The sequence below is a fragment of the Vombatus ursinus genome, unplaced genomic scaffold (assembly GCF_900497805.2).
Source record: "Vombatus ursinus unplaced genomic scaffold, bare-nosed wombat genome assembly UNPS02012082.1, whole genome shotgun sequence".
NCBI lineage: Eukaryota > Metazoa > Chordata > Mammalia > Diprotodontia > Vombatidae > Vombatus > Vombatus ursinus.
Genome location: NW_020951860.1, coordinates 3,467,851 through 3,487,188, shown reverse-complemented (window position 1 = coordinate 3,487,188; position 19,338 = coordinate 3,467,851). Strand labels below are relative to the sequence as shown.

The window sequence follows — 19,338 nt, the reverse complement described above, 5'->3', positions numbered from 1 at the left end:
GGGCCATTCTAAGAGTGTGCTCTCAGAGCTCCCCTAGAAACTTCTGGGGACTCCAGGGACATAGTGATTCAACACTTGGGACTTGTGGCATTGGCACACTTCCTTGCTGTTTCTGACCATATGGTGTCCTAGTACTGAAAGGACTTATCATATTAGTATGACACAGAAAACACTGAGTGGTCCCTTGGCCCTATACTATCCTGTAATAGCAGCATGGGGATGGGGTGCTATTCTAGTTAAAAGAAAGAGACCTTCCAGCTGGCTTTCTCTTCCTTCCACTCTCTTGGGTGGCATCATGTAACTCAGACTTCTAATGAGGATCGGGGGATGGGCTGGTCCTTCCCCACTCTTATATTATGGCAATTATTTTCATTTGGCACCTAAAGTAGGAAGGTCCCACTAGGTGAGCTCATGCCTGAGTGCCTGGCTGCTGTTTCCATTTGGTGTTTCCTTTCCTGAATAGGTGGCAAAGCATTAATGTCAAGATGTCTATGTCCAGGGTGGAAGTGACCTTGTGAATTTAAGAGATCTAGAGGTTGTGAGACCATTAGATGAAGTTGACTGGCAACATGAAAGTTTCTTTATAGGAGGTGACCACTGACAGAGGAAGAGACCTAGTCTAGTTTACCAGAAGTCCCAGTCTTTGAGAGAGATGGTATAGAGCTAAGGTGAAATGTAAAATGCTTAATCATCAGTCTTACAAATTATTTATGTTCTGATTCAGTTTAAATACTAGCCTCCTGGCAGACAACAGTAGTTATAAATTAAGATACTGAAGACTGTTTTAAGTCATTTTGTCAATGCCATGAGCCTTTTGTTTAGTATGTATTTTGTGTGTCAGAATAAAATACCTGTCCCATACTTGATTCATATTGTACATTGAGTAGCTTTTTTGCTCTCCTCTTTGTTGAGACCTAGATATGAAACAAAAAGCTAAACTTTAAATAACTTGTTCCCTGAGATGCCAGAGTTGGGGTTTAAACAAGCCAGAGTGTGAGAAAAGTGAGTCTACCCACCTTTTGCCCCCCACTTTATAAGAGCTCTTCACAATTAACCCAGACTAGGCAAAGTGTCTCCTGAGTGGAGAAGGGCCCGGGTAGGAGTGTCCAACCTCTTGGGTGCAGTAGTTGATTCCTAATGTTAGAAAAAGAAGCACTTAGCCCCGTGTTGAGGCCAATAGAACAAATATGCTTGCCTTTGCTTCCTTCTCAGAAAATTGAGAGCTGAAGAAGTCAGTCCCTCCTATTCTGTTGTCTTTCCCTTGGTCTTCTCCCCACTCCCAAGCCCAAGTTCCAGGAAGTAGAATTGCTGAGAATTCTCCTCTCCAGTCTTCCCCAAACGATTGTCAAAGGCTGGAGCCTCTGCCATCCTAATTAAGCTGACTAATGAGTAGTTAAATAGGAAGGGATGAAAGAATCAGGTGGCTTTAAGGCTAGGACAATATGTGTGTGTGTGTGTGTATTGGGATGGGGGTGGGTGGTTTGCTGGTGGGGAGAGAGGTGGTACAATATATTACTGGTGACCTTGTTAAAGAAAAGTTATTTCTCATAAACCTAAGCAGCTGATACTGTTTCCTGAAAGCAGCTGATTCTAGGGCATTTAAGTAAGCTAGCAAGAACAGTATATTTTAAAGGGCAGGTTGCCTTGAGCACCCTGATAGATGACAGGTGGGTTAGTACAGCTTTGGGAATGTAATTGGCTGAACTGGATGCTAGCCCAGAAACTGGGGCCAATGCCCTCAACTTTCAGGGCTGTGATGTCCTTGGTGACCACATGGAATTCCCAATCTCTAGGTTTTAGGTTTCATTTGAATGATAGGACTGTATACAGCATAGACTCCTGACATTTGCTAGATCCCAGAATCAGGAAATCTGAGCTGGACACTAATTCTTCCCAATCCTCCTCTACCAAAGGTGCTAAAAATGTATTACGGAAAATATTACATGCTCCAGAAGAAAGGTTTGTGGGAAGAAGAGCTCGCAGCCCAAAGTTGGGGCTCCGACAGAAGACACTTGTCCTTCTCAGGTACAGAATCTTTTCAGACCCATCATTTAGCTCTAGATACCAGAGTCAGCATTTTCAGAGGAGTGTAACAATTTTAGACAAATTTTCTAAAATATAAAACCTCATTCTCAGCCTCGCAACTCAAAAGTTATCCATAAAATCACACATGCACATTATCTTTCTCTTTTATATTTATATCCATAGTTTTCTGATCCAGTTATGTTTATTAGTGAAGGTTGGGGAGGTAGCAGTGGAAGGGATGCTGGATTGGTGATGAGGATTTCTGGGTTCTAGTTCTAGTTCTATAGCATCTAAGAATATGACCTTGAGTACGTTACTGAGGCTTACAAGGAAGAAGCTGGATTTGAATTTGGATTGGATCAAAGGTTGGATCAGATTTGATCCTCTCAACAACACTGTGAAGTAAATGCTATTATTATCCTCATTTTAGAGATAGAGAAACAGACATAGGGAGGTTAAGTGACAAGTGTTTGACTTGGGAGTCAAAACCAGAATATAGTCTCATAGTGAATAGGGATTGATTAGGTGCCTGCCTGCTACATGTCAGGGTGCTAAGCACTTTGGATCAAAGGCAAAAGACAGTCAAGAAGCTTACAGTCTAGGGGAAGGCAATACGCAAACAAACAACTCTTTATAGACAAGATATACTCAGAATACATTGGACATTATCAGCAGAGAGAAGGCAATCCCCTTAATGAGGGACTGAGAAAGCCTTCTTTAGAGGATGAGTCTTCAACTGGGATTTGAAGAAAACCTGGAAGGGCAGGAGATAGAGATGAGGAAAAAGGGAATTCCAGGCACGGGAATGGTCAGTGTGGAGCCAATGTGGAGTCAAGAGTTGGAGCGTCTTCTGAGAGGAACTGTAAGAAGGCCAGGGTCAGTGAATTGTAGAGTATGTTGAGGAAAGAGATGTAAGAAGACTGGAAAAGTAGGAGGGGGTCACTTTATGAAGGACTTTGAATGCCAAAGAGAGGATTTTCTATTTGCTCCTGGAAGTTATAGGGAGACCATCCCACTGAGTAGTAAGAATGACATGGTCAGATCTGTGCCTTAGGAAGATCAGTTTGACAACTTAATGGAGGTGCTTTGAAGTGAGGAGAGATTTGAGGCAAGAAGACCAATTAGCAAGCTATTGAAATTATACAGGCATGAGTTAATGTGGGCCTGCACCAGGGTGGTGGCAGTGTCAGAGGAAAGAAGGAGGCTTATACAAAAGATATTTTGAAGACAGGAATTAACAGGGCTTGGCAATAAGTAGACATGGAGGGGGTGAAGCGTTGAGGATGACATCTAAGTTGCAAACCTGGGTAACTGCTCCCAGTGATTTACTCAACAGTAATTAGACAGTTAGGAGGAAGAGAGGGCTTGGGGGAAGAAAGATAATGGGTTCAGTTTTGGACATGTTGAGTTTAAGTGTCTACAAGACATCCAATTCCAGATGTCCGATAGGCAGTTGGGAATGTGAGACCAGAGGTCAAGGTAGAAGTTAGGGCTGGATAAGTCGATCTGAGAATAATCTTTATAGAGATGCTAATTGAATCCATGGAAGGTGATAAGATAACCAAGTGAAATAATGTGGAAAGAAAAAATTAAAGGGCCCAAGACAGATCCTTGGGGACTCCCATGTTTAGAAGGTATGACCTAGATCAGGCCTGCACAAGCTGTGGTCTGTAGGCCACTTACGGCCCTCGGGCTGGTTGCAGCATGCCAAGTGACCTATGAAAAATGTAGAGGAAAACATTCTTCGTATGAAGAAATTCTTTGGCATGCTACAAGCAGCCGCTGGCCATAAGTGGCCCACAGATTGTACAGGCCTGTCCTAGATGAAGATCCCAAAAAGGCTAGTCAGGTAGGAGGAGGACCAAGGGAGAGCAGTGTCACAAAAACCTAGGGAGTATCTAGAAGAGTAATCGACAATGTCAAAGCCACAGAGAAGTCAAGAAGTACGTGGACTGAGAAAAGGCCTTTAGACCTAGGCAATTAAGAAACCATTGGTAACTTGGAAAAAACAGTTTCAGCTGAATGATGAGGTCAAAAGCAAGACAGAAAAAAAAAAAGCCAGACAGAAGAGAGTTCAGAAGAGATTCAAAGGAGAGGGAGTGGAGATACTTACTGATAGCTTTCTCTAGGAGCTTAATCACAAAAGGAAGGCAAGATATGAGGACCAAACAAGGGTTTTCGAGGATGGGGAAGACATTAGCCTGTTTGTAGGCAGTAGGTAGTAACCAGTAGACATGGAGGGACAAAAGATTAGTGAAAGAGTAGGGAGTGATAGAGAGGGCAATCTGCTAGAGAAGACAGAATGGCATCATTTATGCAAGAAGAAGGGCAATCTCTTCATGTGAGACAGGGGTGAAGGAGGACATAGTGTTGGAAGAAGGCATTTAAGTGATGTGAGATGAGGAGAAGAAAAAAGGGAGCTCTTAGTGAATGACCTTATTTCAGAAAAATATACAAACAAATTTCTTAGCTAAGAAGACAGGGGGAGAAGGACCCAGGTGAGATTTGAGGTGGGATGAAAAGATTTGGAAAATTTGCTAAGTGGAATAGTGAATTGATTAGGGACGTATAAACAATGAGGTTATATAACATGTATGTGTAGTGGACAAAGTTAGCTCTGTTTTGTTATGCTCTCCAACTGCGCTCAGCATCTGGTGAATAGGAGCAAAGGCAGTAGATGGTAGGAGTAATCCAAAGCTAAGGTTTGGCAGGGCAAGATTTTCAAAAGGATATAAAGAGACCAGGTACTAGGGAGAAGAGGACAGTGTAGGGTTGAAGTGGTTCACCAGTGGGTCAAGATGGGGAGTGGAGTAGAGCCATTGCAGGGGAGATGGCCTGGAAAAGAACTGAGGGGTGGAACTAAGGACTGAACACCACAATGAGGATGAAGAATGGGGTCCCTCTGCTTTACAGGTGAAATGACAATAGACTGTGATCGGATAATGAAACTTCAGAATTCATAAACACGGAAGTGGAACACTTGTGAGGGACGGCAAGATCAAAAAGTATGACTGTTTTTGTGTATAACTGAGATGGGGTGGTGAAGGCCCCTAGTATGAGGTCAGGAGTTGGGGAAGAGAGACAGACTGTGAGTCAGGCATTGAACTTATTGAGGAAAGGAGAGTTGGATGGTAAATGTGGATTGAGTAAATCTCCATCTTTTTTAAAATATATTTTATTTGTTTAAATATTTCTCAATTACATTAAAATTCTTAACATTAAATTTTAAAATGTTGAGTTCTACATTCTCTTTCTCCTTTCTGCCCTTCCCCTATACCTTGAGAAAGCAAGCAATACAATATTGATTATATATGTGAAGTCATGCAAAACATTTCCATATTAGCCATGTTGCAAAAGAAAACACACAAAAACCCCCAAGAAAAATAAAGTGGAAAAGGTATGCTTCAATCTGCCCTCAGAGCTTATCAGTTCTCTCTCTGGAGGTGGATAGTATTTTTCCTTTGAAAATTGTTTTAGATGACCTCTGGTCTCATATTCCCAATTGCCTATTGGACATCTGGAATTGGATCAGATCTTGAGCAGAGTAGCCAAGTCTTTCACAGTTGAACATCATTACAATATTGATGTTGTTGTGTACAACATTCTCCTGGTTTTGCTCACTTCACTTTGCATCAATTCATGGCAGACTTCCCAGGTTTTTCTGAAACTATACCCTCATTTCTTCTAACACAATAGTTTTCCATCACAATCATATACCGCAACTTGTTCAGCCATTCCTCAATTGATGGGCATCCCCTAATTTCCAGTTCTTTGCCACCATGAGTGAATCTTCAAAGAAAGGTTACTGAACAATGGAGACAGAGATAGAGGCTGGAAGTGACAATGGAGAACAAGGAATATTTCAACTTCTTCAGTGACTGGGTAATGGGGGAGGAGCAACCGAATGAAAACTCGGGCCAGTGCTGGAAAAGGTTGCCAGGGAAGCTGTCATCCATCTGGAGGGAGCCAGGTTTCAGTGAGTGCAAGAAGATGGCAGAGCATAAAAGGAAAAATTTTGATATGAAACCAAGATTGCTACCTGTGGAGCTGACATTCCTAAGAGCACAGTGAGAGAGCCCAATGGGTAGCTTTACAATAAGAGGTTGGGGGTATAGAGGTGGAGTGAAGACTACAGGAGTAAGTGAGTGAGGTGCAAATGATGACAGCCAATGTTTCAGAATCACTGGGATGGGGAGGGTGGAATGGGGTGCGAGCTTGTTAATTATTGAGCCATTAATTCAGTTAGATTATCAATATCCATCTGTGTAGAGACGTCTCAGGGTGTTAGGCAACAGTGTGCAGTTGGGAAACTGGAGGGGCAAAGGGAATTTCCCTCTTCTCCCCTCAGGCTCAGGCAGGGGACTGGTGGAGAGAGATGATGGAATGTCATGTCCCTCCTTCCCAGTCATAGGATTTAGAGTGGGAAGAGACCTTAGAATTGATTTAGTTCAGGGGTGGGGAACCTGAGGCCTTGAGGCCACATATGTGGCCTTCTAGGTCCTTGGGTTCAGCCTTTTGACTGAGTCCCAGTTTTACAGAACAAATCCTTTTATTGAGGGGATTTTTTTTGTGAGGTTTAGATTCAGTCCAAGGGCTGAACTCGAGGACCTAAAGGGCCATATGTGGCCTCGAGGCTGCAAGTTCTGATTGGATCTGATCTAGTTCCAATTATCTTATCTTACAGATGAGGAAACTGAGGCCTGGAGAGAAATAATTACTTGTCCAATGTCACATGGGTAGTAATAGTGGCAGAGAAAGGATTTGAATTCAGATCCTGATTCCAAATTCAGGACTCAACCACTTTACCACATTGCCTCACTATATCTGGAATGCCCTTGTGTGAATTATTACCAGTCTATATTCCAGAAAAAACAATTTCTCTTGGATGAAACTCTGAAGCAGAGCTGGGTCCTGCATATACCCTGCATACAATGGGGGCTTAATGCTTCTTGGTAATACTGCTGATACTGCTCAGCTCTCCCCTAACTCCGTAATTAATATTTTTTGGATTTTTTTTCCACTTTTCCATCTAGGCTTCTTTCTTTTTTCATGTTATGTGATTATTATCTTAGCCCCCTGGCTAGCAGAGGAATAGACAGTGTTCTTGAATTTTATCTATTTCTTTTATATTTCAAATTATTCTCCCTTTCTCCATTCTCTTTGCCTCCTGCTTCTCCAAAAGAGAAGAGAATCCTACTAAAAAAATTAAGAACAATCCAACCAACCAAAACCCTTTTCTCCCTGTGTTGTTCTTGGTGGGTAGGAAAGCTTAGAATGCAAAGTTTGAAAATCTGTGTCCCAGAAGCCATCTAAACAGCTTTCTGAAAAGGCAGGCAGTCTGTCACACTCAGAATTTCTGGTCCCTGCAGAGCCAGCAGCTAGCACCCTAGACTTGGAAGGACTGTACCAAGAGGAAGGGGAGATCTAGCAATAAAATGTCTCTTCTGGGCTCTGTTTGGCTGTGTGGCAAACAGCTGCTAAGTGGCCTAGTCCAGAAGCCCCCGGTCACTTAGTTCTCTCACTCCTGTACCAGATGGGTGGGGCTGGAAGTTCCTTGGAAAGTGTAATCTGAGTTTAAAAAAAAAAAAAAAGAACTCATAATTCCTGGAGACACAGAATCTGAAACCTGAGACTCTCGACTAGGGAGTCCTTTCACAGAGGGAGGGAGAAAGAGGAAGAAAGAAAGAGAGAAAAAGGGTTAAAGAGAGTCTAAACTCCGTGGTCAGCACAAAGAGCTGAGCACAGCTTGAACCGTGAGTACCCTTAGTGTCTCCATAGTTATTTATTTGCCTTGTGAGAGCCAAGAGAATTCGCTGCCTATTGGGGGAGAGCAAATTCAACTTTGAGGAGACTTGGCTCCACTTAGGGATTTGCCTGTTGCAAGCCCACCTTCTTCCACTACATCAGTCCCCCTCCCCCCCAAAGTGAAAAGATTCCCCATCCTGCCTTGCAACCCTCCCTTCCCCCTTTGCAGGGCCATTGTGAAGGAGAGTGAAACATTTTGTTTGATAGGCAAACAATTCATTCAGCAGCAAAAATATTAAATGAATAAAGCAGTCGTTCTCTATAGTTAATCTGTATGGTTAGAGAGAAATAATTGATCAGGATGACTTGAAAGGGATAGTTTTCAACAGTAAATTCAGACTCATTTTTACCCAGGTTTTTTTTTTTTTTTTAATTTAGTAGTAGTAGTAGTAGTAGTAGTAAGTTTTCCAATTTAGTCTACCAAATACTTGTGGAGCAAACTTTGTCACTGGAAAAAATGCTAGGTACCGTTGTTGTTGTGGTTGTTGAGATCTGCTAGTTACTGTAATGAGGGGTATAAAAGAAGCTTATGACTCACTCCCCACTTTCAGGAAGCTTGCAGGTGGGTTGGGAGAGCAAGAATTACGCGCATGAAACAGTTTGCCTGTAGTATAAAGCAATACTGAAAGGCCGTTCAGATGAATGGCTAGACATGTGGCCTTGGGGTCAGAAGGACCTGTATTTGAGTCCTTTTTCTGACACATTAGCTTTTGTGACCTTGGGCAGCTTGCTCAACCTCTCATTGCCCCAGGCAACTCTCTAAGACCTTAAGCTACTGATGTACTTGGTGGAGGGAGTTTCCCTACCTAGGAATTCCCTATTTTCATGAAAGATCTGGGCAAAAATAACACAGTGCTTAATTAAAAATTATCAAGGGCCAAAATGTAGGGTATAATCAATAAGTACCTTGGGTGATCAGAAAACTCAGTTCTGGCTAGATGCAGAGGGAAGATTATTGGCATGTAGGCATCATTCTTTTTTTGTGGGGGGATCCTCAGGCATCAAACTTTTTCCTGATGTACAGTTATCATCTTCTGCTTAGTGCTATTCTGAGCAGTAGACTGTAGACCAGAGGGATTTCTTGAGTAAGCTCATAGGAATAGGGACTATTTTAAATACGTTTTTGTCTTTGTATCTCTAGTGCTCAGCACAATACTTGGCATACAGTAAATATGTTTGCTGATTGATTGCATCCATATGCAAATATGTAAGTGAACATATTTGAATACTTCAGTGGATCAAAGAAATCATAAAAGCATAAAATGAAGTAAATAATATTTTAATAATAATAGCTAACATTGATATAGAGTTTACTATATGCCAGGCATTGTACTAAGCACTTTATAGTTATTATTTCATTCGAGCCTCACAAAGACCCTGGGAAGTTCTCATTTTACAGGTGAGGAAACTGAGGCAAACAGAGGTTTGAATGACTTGCTCAGGGAAACACAGCTAGTAAGTGCAGCCAGATTTGAGCTTAGATCTTCCCAACTCCAGGCTCAGTGCTTTATCCACTGCACACCCAGATGCCTAAAATTTTATTTATTTATTTACTAATAGTACAAAACCCTTTTTTTGTGCTCACTGAAATATTATTAATCAATTAATCAACAGGTATCTATGAAGTGCTTACTAGGTCCCATGCACTGTGCTAAGGATACAAAGAAAAATCAATGCCTGCCCTCAAATAGCTTACTTTTTTTTTAGTGAAAGCAATGTGATTGAGTAAGCTTCATCTTTAAAACATTAAAATTGTTGATTTACCAATTATTTAAAGAGTTAATCTTTCTTTCCCATTATATCCCCATTGAACAAATTAAAAAAGAGTAAAGCCCTCAATTCATAGCTATATAGTCCAGCAAAACACATTCCCACATTAGCCATGTTGGAAAATGTGTGTCACTCTCTGCATTTCTGTGTGTTATCACGGCTGTTATCAGGAGGTGAGTGGCATGTTTCATCTTCATTCTTTCAGATTTGGTGTATCATTTAGTGGACCAGAGTTCAAAAGTCTTTCCAAGTTGTTTTTCTCTGATTTATTGTCTTTGTATAAGTTGTTCTCCTAATTATGCTCAATTCTCCTTATATCAGTTCATAGAAATCTTCCCAGTTTCTTTGAAATTGTCCATTTGATCATTTATTATGACACAACAATATTCCACTCCATTCTTATGCCACAGTTTATTTAATCATTCCCCAATAGGAGGTACTCTGCTAGTTTCCAGTTTTGGGCTAACATGAAAGAACTGCTATAACTATTTTTGTATATACAGTTTTGTTTGCTTTCATTTCTACCTCAGAAACTAGTTCTTTCTTATTGGTGATATTCAGAACAGTAAACTGAACAGATTCAGAAGTAAAATAGTAGTTCCTTACTACTGTTAATTATAATGATTATAATTAGAATCATCATGGTTGGGCTCAGAGAAGAGATAAGAAAAATGAAGAGATGGGAGGCCTACTGGTATGAAATATTGTATATGCTCTCAAGCACATCTCTTACCCATAGCCATGAGAGGTATAATATGTTTCTCTTTTAATTTTTTAATAGTATGATTTATTTATTTTTTTTTTTTTAGGGCAGTTGGGGTTAAGTGACTTCCGTAGGGTCACACAGCTAGTAAGAGTTAGGTGTTTGGTCTGAGGCCGGATTTGAACTCAGGTCCTTCCTGACTTCAGGGCCGATGCTCTATCCACTGCGCCACCTAGCTGCCCCTATAGTATGATTTTTTTTAATATTAAGGTCATATATCCATTTAGAATGTATGTGGAATGTGGTGTAAGGTATTGGTCTTAGCCTAATTTCTACCAGGCTGCTTTCCTATTTTCCCAGTAGTTTTTATCAAATAGGGAGTCTTTCCTTAAGTAACGTATGTTTTCTACTTCATCAAACACTGGGTTATTGAGTTTAATTGTTTCTGAATCTCCCTTTGCCTAGTCTGTTCCATTGATCAATCTCTCTGTTCTTTAACCAGTAAAGGATGGTTTTGATGAATGCTGCTTTTTAATATAATTTGAGAACTGAAAGTGCTATTCCCCCTTCACCATGTTTTTCATTTCCCTTGATAGATTAGATCTTTTGTTTGTCCAAATTAATTTTATTTTTATCATGTTATCAAGCTCTGTAAGATATCCTTTTGGTAATTTGATTGGTATAGCATTAAAATTATAAATTAATTTTGGTAGTATTGTCATTTTTATTATATTGGCACAGCCTAGCTGTGAGCACTGAATATTCCTCTGGCTATTTAGGTTGTTTTTTAATTATGTAAGGAACACTTTGTAATAGAAACTATGTAAGTCTTTTGTGTGCTTTGGTAGATCAATCCCCAGATATTTTAGATATTTTATAGTTTTTTGATACGGAATTTCCCATTCTATTATTGCTTCTTGTGTTTTGTTATTATCATATAGAAATGCTGTCAATTTTTGAGGATGTATTTAGTAGACTGCAACTTTGTTGAAACTATTGTCTCAGTATCTTAGCTGATTCCTTGGGGTTTTCCACATAAACTGTTACATCCTCAGGTAACAGAGATAATTCTATCTCCTTCTTACCTATCTTTATTCATTTAATTCCTTTCTCTTGTCTTATTGCTATTGTTAGCATTTCTAGAACTTTACAAAATAATAGTGGGAAAAGTGGGTAGCCTTACTTCACTCTTCTATTTACCGGAAAAGGCTCTAGTGCATCCCCATTGTATATAATGCTTGATTTTGATTTTAGGTAGATGCTTTTTATGATATTCAAAATAGGTCCTTCTATGCCTGTAGTTTATAGGGCTTTTAGCATAAAAAGTCTTTGTCAAAGACTTCTTCTGCTTCTATTGAGATGCTCTTGTGGTTTTGGTTGCTTTGGTTTTTAGCAGTTCTTTTTTTTTTTTTTTGCTTTTTAGTGAGGCAATTGGGGTTCAGTGACTTGCCCAGGGTCACACAGCTAGTAAGTGTCATGTGTCTAAGACTGGATTTGGACTCTGGTTCTCCTGAATCCAGGGCTTGTGCTCTATTCACTGAGCCACCTAGCTGCCCCTATCTTATAACTTTTTTAAAGCATTAAATGAGTGTTGTACTCCATCAAATACTTTTTCTGTACCTATTGATATAATCAAATAGTTTTGGATATTTTTGTTTTTAATATGATCCCCTTTCTACCTCATCTGTTCTCTCATAGTCCTTCCTGAGACACTACAGGAATTATTTTCTCTTCATTATTTACTATTGATTTGGTTAGGGTAGAAGATTTATCTTCTGCCATCTTTTCCCCTCTTCCCTTTTATGCTCCCTCCCATCCTTTGGTTTAGTTCCACAAAAAATGTTGATTCACCTGTAGGCACAGTGTTGGGAGGTTTAGCCCATTTTCTTTTGAGGCTTTTTCCTCTACCAATTCCTTTCTGCTTTCTAGAGAAACTTTCTTCTTCCAGATTGTCCGTCATTTTTATGTATTTGTGTTTCCAATCAGTTCTTTCTTTTGTTTCTTTGGCGATATTAACCATCATGGATTCAAGTTTTTCCTGTTATGCCAATTGTTTCTGCTGGCAGGCTAGAAGCTCTTCTTTCATGATTCTTTCTCTCTTGAACCATTTGGGAACATCTTCTTGTGCTTCCATGGTCTCTTGGGAATCCCAAAGAGTCCTCTGCCTCATCAGGTATTGATTCATTTCTTTTGTTTTGCAATATTTATTCAGAGATATTTGGACACATTTTCACGTCCCAAAGCCTATCTTCCCTTCTATTATCAATATCCTGAAAGTAGATTTATCTACTTGTGCTCAAGGTTTTTAACTGAATTTTCTTACTCTGGAGATTTTTGGTAATTTCAATCTCCCCCTCCACATATTCTCCCTATTGCTTACTTTCTGATTCTTTTCCCTTTGATAATGGATACCTAAGGATTAGACCTCAAAGCTATCTGATCCTCTTCCCATAGTGGGCAATTCACTTTTCGTAGGCCTCGTTCCCTGCCTCAAGTGACTTCTGGATGGACAGGACTGACCTTGGCTGGATTTTAGTCCCCCTTCTTTCTGGCCTTGAGAAGCTTCCCATATGTGATGGCATCTGGCTCCAGCTCCCTCTGCTCTTTAGTTCTGTCTGGCTCAACACTGCTGTACTGCATCCTCAGAGACTGCAGTCTTTCACTTTCCTATGCCTCCATATCCTTTGAAAGGTAGGGGGGTGCATAGGTGAAGAATCGAATTCTATTGCTTCTTGTCATAGAATGGAAAGGGAGGGGGCAGGGCTTGGGGTGGGATGCTGGTAGAGACTGTAGCATCAGCAAGGCAATTGTTGAGCAAATCCCAAAGCACAAACCTTTGAGTCCTAAATGCAGACCTGCCAGAATGTGGGACCTGGTAAGGATGGGTGTGCTGAGTGAGCTGATTAGGTATTAAGGTTGCCTCTCTACTGTTAATTCATCAGTTCATTACCTTGTTTGGATTCTTGGTATCTTAACCTGTCTGTTGTTGTTAATCAGGCATTTCAGTCATGTCGGACTCTTTGTGGCCTCATTTGGGGTATTCTTGGCAAATATACTGAAGTGGCAAACAGGGTTAAAGTGACTTGCCCAGGATCACACAGCTAGTATGCATCTGAGGCTGGATTTGAATTCTGATCTTCCTGACTCCAGACCTGGAGTTCTTGCCACTGTGCCACCTAGCTGCCTGTTTAGAAAGCTGTAATTGCTTTACTTCTTGTGCATAATTCTCATTTTGGAGAGTTTTGAGCAGTTGTGAGGGTCAGAGAAAATTCCTCTTACTCTATGTTACTGGTCACATGACCGCTATTGTCTCTAGCCATTTAAAAGACACCAACAGTTCTGGCTATGTGCCAATGGGAGGAAGCTGCCCCCAACTCACACCAGGCGAAAATAGAATGTCTGTGCATGCATACTGCAGTCCTCCAGGCTCCTAAGTAGCTCCCCAGGGACTTCAACATGGATGATGCCGTCTAAGGTGGTCTGGGCATGCACACTTCATTACAACAATATCATAATGCCCATTTTACACATGGGGAAACTGATATTCAAAAAAGGCTAATTATCTTGCCTATGGTTCCTGAAACAAGTAAATTGAAGGAATTAGAACTCAGTCCCAAATCTTCTGGTGCCACCAAGTACAGTGTTCATTCCATTATAGTGTCTAGGGGCTGACAAACTAGCCAACAGGACAAACCTGGCCTGCTGCTTGCTCTTCCATGGCCTGTAAGCTATTTAAAAAAAAAAGATAAAACATTCTCAGTTTATGGTTCATTCAAAAACAGGCAGCTGGCCAGATTTGGCCCATGGAGTTTGCCAACCCTTGCATTATACTCTGCTGCTATTTTTATACAAATAGTAATATACATCCTTAAGAGAACTGGAGTACCAAGTTTTACATTACATATAGAACCTGCTATGAAGAAGCTAATGATGCTATTAAATTTTTTTTGTTAAAACCTAATTGCTACCTAGGCATGCATAATAGGTGTCATTGGGAAAATTCCAACCCCTCTAGCATACCCCATCCTTGGCCTCCAGATCACATTATGGCTTTTGGTGGATGCTACTTAGAAGGAAGGTTTTTCTTGCCAGGGCAGTGTCCCATGAGTAACAACCTTGCTTCCCTCTCTTTTCATTTTGGGTAGGACACAGTGAGTTACAAGATGAGCAGCCATGAGTAAGTAGTCACAGATCCCTTATCTCATTACGTGATCTTTTCTCCTAAACCCATCCCTTTTCTAAATTACTGTGGAGGGTACCACTACCCTCCCAGTGTCATCTTCATCTTCTCCTTCTTCTCAGTCTCCTCAATCCACACATCCAATCATTTGCTGTCATTTGTCTCTTACCTCCACATCACTCACATCTGTTTCCTCTACTCACACAGCTGCCACCATAGTTCAAGTCCTCATCAGGTCTATCACCTGGAATATTGCAATAACATCGTAACTGGCTTTCCTGAATCAAGTCTTTCTCTTTTTCAATCCTTCTTCCATACAGCTGCCAAAATGGTTTTCCTAAGTTATAGAAATGATCACATCACTCCACTGCTTCAAAAAATTCCGGTGTCTCCCTAATGATTCTAGGATCAAATATTATTTCAGTTTTATCTCATCCTTTAAAAGTTTCTATTTTTGTAAAAGTTTTATAAAGTCATCATTAGTGTTTTAATACACACGTAACTTATAAATAAATAAATACGTACATGTTGGGTGTGCATGCTCAAAAGTTTTTTACTGATACAGGTGCACAATTAAAAAACTTTGAACACCACTGTCCTAGGCATTTTAGAATAGTGGTTACCAACCTGGGGTTCTTGTATACATGAGAAGCTTGTCAAGGAGTATGAGAATATTTGGTAAATATTCATTTTATCCTACTAAAATTAATCTTTTTATATTAGTTCTTATGTACATGTACATAGTAAACCATGGATTTTTTCTTTTTAATATTAAGTAGACTATATGGGAAAATTTACTAAAAGCCAGGGGGCACAAGGCCTGAAAAAATTTGGGAACCCCTGCTTTAGCTACCTCTGTGGGGCCTACTATAGCCTGGCACTAGGGACCTATTAAATAGCAACAATTGAGAGCTTCTGACTCTCAAACCTCAAGTCTGTTGTGACAACCTACATTTTGAAAAAGAACTTAATTAGTAGGGTGTGCAGAGAAAGGGAGAGAGGGAGGGAATAACTGAGTACTCCCAGGATGCACTTCAGGTCCTGAAGCTGTTCAAACTAGCCTGTAGCCTCTTGGACTCTTTGACCTCCATTCTAGGACTCCATGTACTCTTTCCTTTCAGGGATTACTTCCCTTCCCTTTTACTGTGTCTGGCACTGGCTCTGTAGCAAGGAACCCTGCTGAGCTACGGCTGGTCTCCTGCACTGTTATATGTTAACCCCTTCCAGCCTTCCTATGCCTGGAGAACGAACCCTTGCGTCAAGCTGCTGCACACTCTGTGTTGGCAGATAGGGCAGGTTGATGCCATAAGTCCACTTTCCTGGGGACCCCAGAGATCACTTTGGGGAAGGAAACACAACTGTTTTGTTTGAAGGGGACTCTCTGAGCAGAGCTGAGACTACACAGCTCTGTAAGCACATTCCTCATTGACCATTGGGGGAGGAGCATGGAAGAGCTAGGGAACATTGCAGGAGGGAAGAGACTTTCAGCTGCTGCTGCTGCTCCAGGGAAATTTGGCTTGAGAGAGTAATAGAGGGAGAGAGTAAGCTGAAGAAGGGGTGGGACTTGGGGACTGGGGCGGTATCATGGGCGAGGAGGGAGCAGGTGGCTAGTTGTTTTTCTGCTCAGCTGTTTTGTGTCCAGGAGCCCGAGAGAGACAGAAGCAGCTGGGAGGAGAAAAAACAGCCCAGCCAGGGGGCCTATTGGTCTTTCTGCCTTTGCCACAGGTTCGTAAACCAAAGCAAAACTACCAGAGAATGATTAATGTAGGTAAAGCCCTGCTCTCTACCCAGCAGTGTTCCTTTCTGATGCATATGCTGGTTTGTGCCTATGCAAATACCCTGGCAATGCTGCCTTCCCACATGCTCTGGTCTGTGCCTAAGCAGATACTCTGGTTGGGCACCCCCTCTGAGTGCATGCTGGCATATGCCCACGTAAATACCCTAGGGCATAGCCTAGTACACTTCCATATATAAAGTGGCAAATCTTTGGGGGACAAATGAACCACATCCCTTGCATTAACCTCGCTATCTGCCCTGAGATGGCCAATAGAAATGAAGCGGGGATCTTGGTCGCTTTCCCTTCCATGCCCTAGTCCCCAGAGTTCTTCTTTTCAATCCAGCCCAACTTGGATTTATTTTGCTAATAGGCACAGCCCTGTGTGGCTTCTATCAATCTTCTTCATGCCTCAGTGCTTGTCTTTCATTTAGTGTCCTTTGTAACTCAAGTTGAGATGCAGCTTAGTGTGCCTTGATGTTTTTTAAACCAACTTCATAAAACATACCGACTGGGGTGCATAAATTTATCATCACACAAATGTCTTGGAAGCAGTTCTATTTAATTATAGTGTAATTTCATTTTGCCCCTTGGCTGTTTCTCAATCTTGTTTATTTTTGTTTGTTTAAACCAGAACATTTGCTGGAGCTTCCACAGTCTAGAAGTCTATTCTTTTCACCCTCTTTCCCCTGGAGGAGAGTCAGAATTTCCAGAGGCCTTACTCTTTGCTCAGGCATGTGTGTGTTCTCTTCTCCCTTTCTGTTTCTCTGTTTTTTGTCTGTCTCTGTTTTTGTCTCTGTTTGTCTCTCTCTGTTTCCCTGTCTCTCCAATCCAAGAAACACAAAGCCAGGGCTCTCTGTTGACAAAGGCTTTGGTTTGCTGGCACTGGGCCTGCTGGTCAGGGACAGTGTAAGAAATGAAAACGCCTCTTACAGATGTCTCCAATGCAGTCTTTTGCTGCCTTCCTTTTTCCTGACCAATCACAGCTCGCTGCTTTCTGATACTCTCTCTCATACAGTAGTTTTGGGAAAAGTGGAAGTGTAGGTCATGATGATCATGTGAAGGTGTAGGTCATAATAAGCGTGGTCCAGTATGATAAGTGAGTTGAGATAAAGGGATTTGGGAGATTGCCCCAGTCTGGATGAGGCTTATGGGACACTGGAAGAAAGAACAAGGTGGAATGGAAAAAGCAGACTTCTGTCGGAGTCATGAGACCCAGGTTCTAGTCCTGGATCCACTTGTATATGCCTTGTGGCTTTGGACAGGTCACTTCCTTTCTCTGGGCTTTAATTTTCCTATTTATAAAATGAGGTGGTTGAAATATGTGATCTTTAATGTCTTTTTCAGACCTTACATTCTAAGGCATTGATGTTGGCTTTCCAGATTTTAATTTCTTCATTTAAACTGCCCTGGGTGGAAGTTTACTTTCTCAGAGACTTAGTGACCCAGTAAAATTACCACAGCCAGGTATGGAAACCCAGGTGCTTTATGCTATAGTTGATGCAGGAGCGTTGAAATCAATTGCTTAAAAGTCAGCTATTTCGTAAGCTCAATTGTGTCCCTGAGATTATGAGTACTGTGAACCACTGTTCAGGAAATCTTTCCTATACCACCTTCCCGTGACTTTTTCACCAATCCTTGTATTCCCAACTGAACCCTTGGAAGCAGTGTGTTCTAGTAGAAAGAGAGGCAACTTTGAAGTCAGAGGACTTGGTTCTGCTACTTACCACCTGCGCAAGTCTCCTTTACCTATAAAATGAGGGGATTGAAGGATCTGTGTTCAAATCCCAAATTTACTGTTTATGACCTATGTGATTTTGAGCAAGTCACTTACTTTTCTTTCTTTTTTTAAAGGCCATTGGGATTAAGTGACTTGCCCAGGGTCACATAGCCAGTAAGTGTCAAGTGTTTGGTCTGAGGCCGGATTTGAACTCAGGTCCTCCTGACTCTAGGGCCGGTGCTCCATCTACTGGGCCACCTAGTTGCCCCGTTTCTCACCTTTCTTGAGGCTCAGCTCCCTTACCTGTAAATAAGGGACATGAACTAGGTCAGGGGTGGGGAACCTGTGACCTCAAGGTCACTTCAAACTTGGATTCAGTCAAAGGGCTGCACTCGAGAACCTAGAGGGCCACATGTGGCCTCAAGGCCACAGGTTCCCCACCTCTGGACTAGGTGATCTTTGATATCTTTTCTAGATCTTAATCTCTAATCCTATGATAGAAAAGGGCTTTTCTAACTTTGGATCCTCGATTTCTCTATCTGTCCCAGAGTGTGGATATGTCACGAGGCATACAGAAGTAGATGACAATGGCTTCTGACCTTTGATACTTATTACAGTCTTGTTAGAGAGAAAAATCACACACAATGCAACTAGAATAATTGCAATATATTGTCTTTTTCTTAGGATCTCAGGAGGTGGAGGCAAACTTGACCTGAAAGCTGGGAATGGCTTCTACATTTTTAAATACTTTTGCTCATTGCCTTTATGGGATTCAGAGCAGTAGTCTCGCAACTCCTGATCTAGACGCAGGGCTTCTTAAACTTTTTCTACTCGCGACCCCTTTAGGACTTCTTAAACAGTGGGTTGCGACCCCATTAGAGCAATCTTATAGATTTGTAAGGCATTTTGTATGAATGGCATGATAGATATGTATGTATGTATGTATGTATGTATGCATGTATATGTTTATACACACACACATATACGGTTGCAAATTCATTCTGTTTTCTTAAGATTTTGACTGTAGATACAATATTATGCTTGTATCATTATAAATACTTATTAACATTATAGTATTGTTATATTTTTTCTTCCAGCATATATTATAATATATATATATTTGTTCTGTATATCCCAAAAGTCTTAATGCATTTAAAGTTTAATTATTTCAGAAGCATAAATGCTACAAACTTAGAACATCATTCGAAAGTTTATTTCTGTTATACTTATTTAGTTTTGTGATTTTAAAAAATAATAAGCTTTTAATTTTAATAAGATGGAGCACTCTGTCATTATGTATTGTGTGTGTGAGAGTTTCTGGATGACACTTTCTCAGACTGGGGATTAGCAGAGGACGCCCT

At 41.0% G+C, this 19,338-nt stretch overlaps 1 protein-coding gene across 1 annotated transcript in view; it reads left to right on the top strand.

The window, feature by feature from the left end:
• Window positions 1-7,718: 7,718 nt before the first annotated feature.
• The window catches only part of ADA2 (adenosine deaminase 2), an 81,199-nt gene continuing 69,579 nt past the window's right edge, over window positions 7,719-19,338 (top strand). Inside the window, exon 1 of the mRNA XM_027857339.1 lies at window positions 7,719-7,778. The gene's annotated coding sequence lies outside the window, so the exon portion shown is untranslated. The remainder of the gene's footprint in view (window positions 7,779-19,338) is intronic.